This window comes from Oryx dammah, unplaced genomic scaffold (assembly GCF_014754425.2).
Source record: "Oryx dammah isolate SB20612 unplaced genomic scaffold, SCBI_Odam_1.1 HiC_scaffold_23, whole genome shotgun sequence".
Classification (NCBI taxonomy): Eukaryota; Metazoa; Chordata; class Mammalia; order Artiodactyla; family Bovidae; genus Oryx; species Oryx dammah.
The window spans coordinates 63,204,073-63,215,158 of NW_024070207.1; the positions used below are offsets into that span (position 1 = coordinate 63,204,073).

General features: G+C 35.9%; 1 pseudogene; it reads right to left on the bottom strand.

The window, feature by feature from the left end:
- Positions 1-2,667: 2,667 nt before the first annotated feature.
- On the bottom strand, positions 2,668-5,165 carry LOC120881610 (annotated as a pseudogene).
- Between the last annotated feature and the right edge of the window lie 5,921 nt (positions 5,166-11,086).

An 11,086-nucleotide genomic window follows, 5' to 3' on the forward strand; every position in this document is an offset into this window, starting at 1 on the left:
TGGTTTGATTTTTTTTCTCTCTTTCTTTCTTTCTTTTCCTTTCTGAGCTCTGTGGATTGTAGTTTTGGTGCTTCAGCAAAATGTCAGACCTGAGCTTTCAAGGTGGGAGACATGAGTCCAGGACATTGGACCAGCATAAAACTATTGACTCCATGAAATACTAATCAGTGAGGACTCTCCCAAAGGCCTCCATCTCAAAAGTAAGATGTGGACCCACCCAAAAACCAGCAAGCTCCAGTACCAGATGTCCCACATCAAACAGCTACCAAAAGAGGAACACAACCCTGTCCATTAGCATAAGGTTGCCCCAAATCATACAAAGCTTGAAAATACCCCATAACACATCATTGGACACGACACTGTCCTTTAGAGAGAAAATATCCTGTTCCACCCAACAACAACAACAAAAAAAGAATCAGTCCCTACTACTAATAAACCTTCACAAAATGCTCGTCCAACCTCCCACACCAGGGACAGACTCCAAAAGAAAGAGTAACTGTGACCTGGAAACTTGGTGAAAGGAGGCTCAGAACACAGTAAAACAAAGTGAAAAGACTAGGAAACATGTAACAGATGATGCAGTATTGTAGATCCCCAGCAGACCAAACAAATGAAGAGGAAATAGGCTGTCCATCTGAAAAAAATCAGAGTAATGATAATAAAGATGATTCAAAACCTCAGAAATATAATGGAGAGAAAGATAAATAGAAAGGAGGCATTGATTGAGAAGATACAAGAAAGCTTTAACAAGGACCTAGAAGATGTAAAGAACAGAGAAACAAAAATGAACATAAAAACTAAAGTAAAAAAGTACAGTAGAGGAAACAAATAGCAGAATAACTGATGCAGAAGAACATATAAGTGAACTAGAAAATGTATTGGTGAAAATCACTGAATCAGAGCAGAATAGAGAAGAAAAATTAAAAACATTGAGTCAGCTATGCCATCCAACCATCTCATTATCTGTCATCCCCTTCTCCTGCCTTCAATATTTCCCAGGATCAGGGTCTCTTCCAATGAGTCAGTTCTTCACATCAGGTGGCCAAAGAATTGGAGTTTCAGCCTTAGCATCAGTCCTTCCAATGAATATTCAGGGTTGACTTCCTTTAGGATTGAATGGCTTGATCTCTTTGCAGTCAAGAAATTCTCCAAAAGCACAGTTCAAAAACAAATTTGTCAGAGCTTAGCTTTCTTTAGGGTCCAACACTCACTTCCATACATGACTACTGGAAAAGCCATAGCTTGACTATACAGACCTTTGTCGGTAAAGTAATGTTTCTGTTTCTTAATATGCTCTCTAGGTCTCTTATAGCTTTACTTCAAAGGAGCAAGTGCCTTCTAATTTCAGCCACAATCTGCAGCCCAATTTTTTAGCCCAATAAAATAAAATCTGTCACTGTTTCCATTGTTTCCCCATCTATTTACCATGAAGTTTTGGGGCAACATGCCATGATCTTAGTTTTTTAAATGCTGAGTTTTAAGTCAGCTTTTCACTCTCCTCTTTCACTTTCATCAAGAGACTCTTTAGTTCCTCTTCACTTTCTGCCATAATGACGATGTCTTCTGCCTATTTGAGGTTATTTATATTTCTCCCTACAAACTTGATTCAAGCTTATGCTTCATTCAGTCTGGCATTTCGCATGATGTACTCTGCATATAAGTTAAATAAGCAGGGTGAAAATATACAGCCTTGATGAACCCGTTTCCCAATTTGGAACCAGTCCATTGTTTCATGTCTGGTTCTAACTGTTGTTGCCTCCTTACTTGCATACATATTTCTCAAGAGGCAGGTAAGGTGGTCTGGTAATCCCACCTCTTTTAAGAATTTTCAACAGTTTGCTGTGATCCACATACTCAAAGGCTTTGGCCTAGTCAATAAAGCAGAAGTAGATTTTTTTTTTCTGGAATTCCCTTGCTTTTTCTATGATAGAATGGGTGTTAGAAATTTGAAGAAATTTGAACTCTGGTTCCTCTGCCTTTTACAAGTCCAGCTGGGACATCAACAAGTTCTCTGTTCAGGAACTATCGAAGCCTAGCTTGGAGTATTTTCATAATTATTTGATAATGTGTGAGATGAGTGCAATTATGAAGTAGTTTAAACAGTTTTTTGCATTGCCTTTCTTTGGAATTGGAATGAAAACTCTCTTTTTCCAGTACTGTGGTGACTGTTGAGTTTTCCAAACTTGCTGCCATTTTGAGTACAGCACTTTCACAGCATCACCATTGAGGATTTGAAATAGTTCAGTGGGGATTCCATCATCTCCACTAGCTTTGTTAATAGTTATGCTTCCTAAGGCTGATGACCTAGCACTCCAGGATGTCTGGCTGTAGGTGAGTGATCACAGCATTGTGGTTATCTGGGTCATTGATATCTTTTTTGTATAGTTCAGTGTATTCTGGCCACCTCTTCTTAATATATTCTGCTTCTCTTAGGTCCACACTGTTTCTATCTTTATTGTGGTCATCTTTGCATGAAATGTTCTCTTGGTATCTCCAATTTTCTTGAAGAGATCTCTAGTTTTTCCCATTCTTCTGTTTTCCTCTATTTCTTTGTGTTTTTCACTTACAGAGGCTTTCTTGTCTTTCCTTGCTATTCTATCGAACTCTGCATTCACAGGGATATATCTTTCCATTTCTCCTTTGCCTTTTGCTTCTCTTCATTTCTCAGCTAATTTTAAGGCTTCCTCAGATAACTATTTTGCCTTTTTGCATTTCTTATTCTTGGGGATGGTTTTGATTGCCACTTCCTGTATAATGTTCTATGTTCATCCATAGAACTTCAGGTACTCTATCCGAGCTAATCCCTTGAAGCTACTTGTCACCTCCAATGTATAATTGTAAAGGATTTTATTTAGGTCATACCTGAATGGTCCAGTGGTTTTCCCTACTTTCTTTAATTTTAGTCTGAATTTTGCAATAAGGAGTTCATGATCTGAGCCTCAGTCCACTCCTAGTCTTGATTTTGCTGACTGTATAGAGCTTCCCCTTCTTTGGCTGCAAAGATACAATTTATATGATTTTGATATGGATCATCTGATGATATCCACGTATAGAGTCATCTCTTGTGGTTTTGGAAGAGGGTTATTGATATGGCTAGTGGGTTCTCTTGGCAAAATTCTGTTAGCCTTTGCCCTGTTTCATTGTGTACTTCAAGGCTAAACTTTCCTCTTACTCCATGTATCTCTTGACTTTCTACCTTTGCATTCCAGTCCTCTGTGATCAAAAAGATATTTTTCTGATGTTAGTTCTAGAAAATCTTGGAGGTCTTCATAGAACTGTTCAACTTCAGCCTCTTTGTCATTAGTGGTTGGGGCATAGACTTGAAATACTGTGATATTGAATTGTTTTCCTTGGAAACCCACAGAGTTCATCCTTTCATTTTTGAGATTTCACTGAAGTCCTGCATTTCAGACTCTTTTGTTGACTATGTGGGCTAATCTATGAGAATAAAATAAACAACCTGGAAGAAATGGACAAATTCTTAGAACATACTACCTTCCAACAATGGACCAGGAAGACACTGAAAATATGAACAGACCAATCACAAGCACTGAAATTGAGTCTGTGATCAAAAATCTTCCAAAAAACCAAGCCCACAGCCACAGAAAAATTCTATAAACATTTCAGAGGAGGGCTAACACTTATTTTGCTAAAATTGTTCCAAAAATGGCAGATGGAGGAAAAAACCCAAACTCAATCTATGAAGCCACCATCATCCTGATAACAAAGCCAAAATTATGTCATAAAATGGAATATTACATGCCAATATCATTGGTGAACATAGATGCAAAAGTCCTCAGCAAAATTCTAGAAAACAGAATTCAACAACATACTAAAAGTATCATCATGATCAAATTCAGTTTATCCCAAGGATGCAAGGATTCTTCAATATATGCAATTCAATATGATACTACATATTAACAAATTGAATTATAAAAGAAACATGATTATCTCAATGGATGCAGATAACCTTTTGATAAAATTCAACACCCATTTTACAATTTAAAACTCTCCTGAAAATCGGCATAAAAGGAATCTACCTCAACATAATAAAGGTCATATACAATAAACCCAAAGCAAGAATTATTCTCTTTGACAAAAGACTGAAAGCATTTCCTCTAAAATAAGGAACAAGACAAGGGTGCCCACTCACACCACTATTATTCATTGTAGTTTGGAAATCCTAGCCTTGGCAAATAGTGAAAAATAAAGAAATAAAATGAATCCAGTTGGTAAAAGAAGTAAAATTCTCACTGTTTGCAGATGACATGATATTATACATAGAAAATCTCAAAAAGCACCACCAGAAAACTACTAGAGCTAATCAATGGATTTAGTAAAGTTGCAGGATATTACATTAATACACAAAAATCCATTTCATTTCTATGCACTAACAATGAAAAGCCATAAAAAATGAGAAAGCATTCTCATTTATCTTATTTATTCCAAAAGTAATAATAATAATAACATACTTAGGAGTAAATCTACCTAAAGAGACAAAAAGCATATTTGCAGAAAACGATAAGACACTGGAGAATGTGTTGAAAGAGAACACAAAAAGGTGGAGAGATATATCATGTTATTTGATTGGAAGAATCCATATTGCCAAAATGACTATACTATGAAAAGCAATCTACAGATTCAGTACAATCCCTATCAAATTATTAATGTTATAATAGATATGTTATAATTATATATATAATATATAATATTATAAATAGAACTAGAACTACAAATTTTCACAGTTTGTATGTAAACACAAAATTGAGAAATAAAAATGGAGCTGGAGAAATCAACTTCCCTGATTTCATATTATACTACAAAGCTACAGCCATCATGCCAGTATGATACTGGCCCCAAAACAGACATATAGACCAATGGAACAAGATAGAAAGCCCAGTGATAAACCCAAACTCCGATGAGGACTTTACCTTTGACAAAGGAGACAAGAAAAATAATATGCAATGGAAAAAAGACAACCTCTTCAATAAGTGGTGCTGGGAAAACTGGACAGCTACATGGACAATAATGAAATTAGAACAGTTCCTAATGCCATATACACAAATAAACTCAAAGTGAATTGAAGACCTAAATGTAAGACCATAAACTATAAATCTCTTAGAGGAAAGCATAGAGAGATATCTCTTTGACATAACTCACTGCATGATCCTCTTTGTCCTACCTCCTAGAGTGTGGAAAAAAGAAAATAAACATATAGGACCTAATTAATCTTAAAAGCTTTTGCACAGCATAGGAACCTATAAACAAGTTGACAAGATAAAAGATAGCCCTCAGAATGGGAAAGCTAATTAACAGCAAATTTTAAAAAAATGAATGATTATTAAATTAACGATTGATCTCCAAAATATACAAGCAACTCATACAGCTCTTTGACAGAAAAACAAATAATCCAATCAAAAAGTGGACAGAAGACCTAAACAGACAGCTCTCCAAAGACATGCAGATGACCCATAAACACATGATAAAATGCTCATCACTGCTTATTTCTCACTCAGTCGTGCCCGACTCTTTGCGACCCATGGATTGCAGTCCACAAGGCTCCTCTGTTCATAAGATTTTCCAGACCAGGATACTGGAGTGGGTTGCCATTTGCTTCTCCAGGGGATGTTCCCAACCCAGGGATTGAACCCAGGTCTCCTGCACTGAAGGCAGATTCTTTACCGACTGAGCTACAAGGGAAACCCTGCTTATTTCTAGAGAAATTGCAATCAAAACTGCAATGAGGTATCACCTTACATCTGTCAGAATAGCCATCATCAAAAAACCCTACAAGCAATCCTGAATAAGATGTGGAGAAACGGAAACCCTCCTGCACTGTTGGTGAGAATGTAAGCTGATACAGCCACTATGGAGAATAGCATGGAGATTCCTCAAAAAACTAAAAATAAAGCTAATATTTGTTTCAGCAATCTCATTATTGGGCATATACACTACAGAGACAAGAAATGAAAATGACACATGTACCCCAATGTTCATTGCATCACTATTTACAGTAGCCAGGACATGGAAGCAGCCTAGATATCCATTGAGAGATAAAAAGGGATAAATAAGTTTTTGAGGGATAAAGAAGTTGTGGTACATTTGTGCAACGGAATTTTACTCAGCCATAAACAAGGAATGAATTTGAGTCAGTTGTAATGAGCTGGATGATCCTAGAAGCTCTTATAAAGAGTGAAGTAAGTCAGAAAGAGAACAAGCATTGTATATTAATGCATATATATATATGCATCATATATATAGAAAAATAATACTAGTGAACCTGGTAGAAAATTGACTTTTGGACACAGTAGGGGAAAGTGAGGCTGGGACAAACTGAGAAAATAGCATTGTCATATATATCCTATTATGTGGAAGTAGATTTTGGAAAGTTGCTAAATTAACACCAGGAGGCCAGCCTGGTGTGATGACATGGAGGAGTGGGATGGGGGAGGGGTGGGAGGATGGATTTGTGTTGTTGTATGGCAGAAATCAACAGAAAACTGTAAACATAAATTTCCACCCATTAATAAATAAAATTAAAATTTTAAGTATTCAGGACTAACAAATAAAATTGGGAAGGCTACTTTAGACATGTGAAAGTCAAATACAGTTGAAGAACAAATAAAACAAACACACTGCAAATGGAGAAAAATATATCACAAGCTACTTGCAGCTGAATATTTCATGAACATAATAGCAATCAAGTCTTGATTACTGTGTACAGGTTTATAAAGAGGAAGAAGTCAACTGTGCATTTTATTTAGTAGATGTTCATTTTGTTTCTCTACTATTTTTGTAATTAATTTGTTTTTATTGAAGGATAATTGCTTTAGATCATTTTGCTGTTTTCTATTAACTGTCAACATGAATCAGCCATAGGTATATATATATATATGTATACCTTTTGAGAAACAAAAATTTCATATTCGAAGACTTGCTTCCAGAATGAGCTTCTTAAGAAATTTAAGTTGTATGTCTATTTAGGAAGCTATTGTTATTGTTTTTAGGGATATGAGTCGAGTAAAATATTAGATAATTCCATGTTAATTTGGGGAATATTTTGGCATTCATGCTTGATTCTAGTTCAATAGAGTAAAATATTATATTTGCCTGATCCAAGCTCAAATACAGAATCTTCCCTGGTGGCTCAGATGGTGAAGAATCTGCCTGCAATGCAGGAGACATTGGTTTGATCTTTGGGTTGGGAAGATTCTCTGGAGAAGAGAATGACAATCCACTCCAGTATTATTGCCTGGAGAATTCCTTGCACAGAGGAGCCTGGTGGACTACACTCCATGAGGTCACAAAGAGTTGGGCACAACTGAGTGACTAACACACACAGTAGGCTCACATACTTTTAACTTTGGTTTCATTTCATAACTCAGTAACTTTGTTTTACTTTTATATTTGATGACTAAGCTCATTTGAAGTCCTCATCTATTGGGAATTCATAAAGGTAGATTATCTCAAATACATTCTACAAGTGTATAGCACTTAGAGTTGTGAAGAAATTTGCTTATGTTTAACATATGCCTGATTGATTAAGTTATTCACCTTTCTTATAGTATTTTAGATTAGTGACAAGATGGTCTAGGCCACCTAAATGGCCAGATTACTGAATTTTGCTCCTAAAGATAGCTGGGGAGAGGATAATTGGGAATAGTTACAGTAGATGAAATACCAGAATGGACCTCAATTAAAGAAGAAGGCAATCAGAAGGAAGGATCTTCAAGGAAACTCAAGAAATTTTTCTGAAAGGAGAGTGCACCTGAAGAAGCAACTCATGAACAATGCAGAGAAGAAAGAGCAGCTCATGAAAAAAGAGAGAGAGAGAAACAGAAAATGACTACCTTGAAAATAAATAAATTACTTGAAAAATGAAGAAAAATATCAAACAACAGAAATTACAGAAGAGTTGGCTGAGTCATTATATGATTTAGCAGGAAAAAATCAATGTGTTTAAACACTTTGATGATGAAATTTGAGCACAAGCTAGAGAAGGAAAAATTAAAGACGAGTTTAAACATACAGCTTCCATTTTCAAAATTTTATTTTCTTTCCGGTTTACTCTACTTAGTGATATTTTGGCTATTTAATTATCTTTTAAAAATAAACATATATTTATAAATAAGTCACTTATTTATACAGTTATAAATAAATATGTTCAGGAAACCCCTACTGGCATACATCCTAAAAATCCTAATTTTCTAAGACCAGGGTGCTCTGTGTTGAAATTCTAAGATATGTAAAGAGTACAATAAGTGTCTTAGGACTTGGAGATCAAATTACTCTCTTGGAGACAAATGTAGTAAAGCATACAATGCATAAGACTAGGCATCTGCAGAAGATGATCATCATTTATTTTACAAAAGAGTGTTATAGTGGTTTTTAGGAGACAGTGTGTCTCCTATAATCAAGGTGACTGTCTTGTTACTGCAAGACTAAATGTAACCAAAAGTAAAACTTGGTCAGTGCTTTGGTACTCTGATAAAAGAATGCATCATAGTTGGCAGTGGTCTGCCAAATTCTACAGAAGAAAATAAGAAAAGAGTAAGATATTAACCTGGCTTTTTTTATTTTAGTTTTAATGAGATATAATTGGGATATAGCACTAAGTTTAAAGTGTACAAAACAATTATTTGATTTACATGTATTGCCACATGATTACCACAATAAGTTTAGTGAATATTGGTCACCTCAAAAAAGCTACAAAATAAGTACTTTTGTATTGTGATGAGAACATTTAGAATCTATCTTCTCCATAGCCTCATTTATTCAATACAATGCAATGAAGATATGAACTGAATCCAGTAGACATATGGTTTCTGCTAGAGATGATTACTTTATTATAGGTCAATAATAAATCATAAATCTATCTTGTGATCTAGATTTCATGTGTCTCAATGAAACAAACAGAAAAGGACAAAAAATACAGAAACAAACAGAATAAAACAACACAGTTACTGAAGTGAAAAATACTCTAGAAGTAATCGATAGAATAACTGAGGCAGAAAAATGGATAAGTAAGCTGGAAGATAGAATGGTGGAAATAACTTCTGAAGAACAGAATAAAGGAAAAACAATGAAAAGAACTAAGGATAGTCTCAGAGACCTCTGGGACAATTTTAAATGCAGCAACATTAAATTGCCAACATCCGCTGGATCATGGAAAAAGCAAGAGAGTTCCATAAAAACATCTATTTCTGCTTTATTGACTATGCCAAAGCCTTTGACTGTGTGGATCACAATAAACTGTGGAAAGTTCTGAAAGAGATGGGAATACCAGACCACCTAACCTGCCTCTTGAGAAATCTGTATGCAGGTCAGGAAGCAACAGTTAGAACTGGACATGGAACAACAGACTGGTTCCAAAGAGGAAAAGGAGTACGTCAAGGCTGTATATTGTCACCCTGCTTATTTAACTTATATGCAGAGTACATCATGAGAAACGCTGGACTGGAAGAAGCACAAGCTGGAATCAAGATTGCCGGAAGAAATATCAATAACCTCAGATATGCAGATGACACCACCCTTATGGCAGAAAGTGAAGAGGAGCTAAAAAGCCTCTTGATGAGAGTGAAAGAGGAGAGTGAAAAAGTTGGCTTAAAGCTCAACATTCAGAAAACGAAGATCATGGCATCCGGTCCCATCACTTCATGGGAAATAGATGGGGATCCAGTGGAAACAGTGTCAGACTTTATTTTTGGGGGCTCCAAAATCACTGCAGATGGTGACTGCAGCCACGAAATTAAAAGACGCTTACTCCTTGGAAGAAAAGTTATGACCAACCTAGATAGTATATTCAAAAGCACAGACATTACTTTGCCAACTAAGGTCCGTCTAGTCAAGGCTATGGTTTTTCCAGTGGTCATGTATGGATGTGAGAGTTGGACTGTGAAGAAGGCTGAGCACCGAAGAATTGATGCTTTTGAACTGTGGTGTTGAAGAAGACTGTTGAGGGTCCCTTGGACTGCAAAGAGATCCAACCAGTCCATTCTGAAGGAGATCAACCCTGGGATTTCTTTGGAAGGAATGATGCTAAAGCTGAAGCTCCAGTACTTTGGCCACCTCATGTGAAGAATTGACTCATTGGAAAAGACTCTGATGCTGGGAGGGATTGAGGGCAGGTAGAGAAGGGGACCTCCGAGGATGAGATGGCTGGATGGCATCAGGGACTCGATGGACGTGAGTCTGAGTGAACTCTGGGAGATGGTGATGGATAGGGAGGCCTGTGATTCATGGGGTCAAAAAGAGTCGGACACGACTGAGTGACTGAACTGAACGAAGAAGAGACAAAGAAATGGTCTGAGAAAATTTTTGAAACGGTGATAGTCAAAAACTTTCTGGACATGGGAAAGAAAATAGTCAATCTGATCCAAGAAGTGAAGAGAGTCCCATACAGGATAAATACAAGGAGAAACACAAGACACATGTTAATCAAACTAACAAAGATTAAACAAAGAGAAAGTATATTAAAACAAGAAAGGGTAAAGTGATAAATAACATATAAGGGAAACCCTATATTATTAACAGCTGATCTTTCAGCAGAAGCACTATAAGCCACAAGGAAATGGCAGGATATACTTAAAATATTGAAAGGAAAAAATCTACAATCAAGGTTACTATACTCAGTATGGATCTCATTCAAAACTGATGAAGAAACCAAAAGCTATACAGATAAGCAAAAGCTAAGATAATTTAGCACTGCTAAATTAGATTTACAAAAATATTTAAAGGTACTATTATAGGCAGGAAACACAAGAGAAGGAAAAGACCTACACAAACCCAAAGCAATTAAGAAAATGCCAATAGGAACATGTATATAAATAATTGCTTTAATGAAAATTAATTAAATGTTCAAACTAAAAGACACAAACTGGTTGAATGCATACAGACACAAGCCTGTATATATTTTGTCTACAAGAGACCCACATCAGACTTAGAGACACTTACAAACTGGAAGTCAGAGATGGAAACAGATATTCCAGTGAATGGAAATCAAAAGAAAGTCAGAATGGCAAATATTATACCACACAAAATAGACCTTAAAATTAAATATATATATATATAAGAAAAAAAGAAGGAC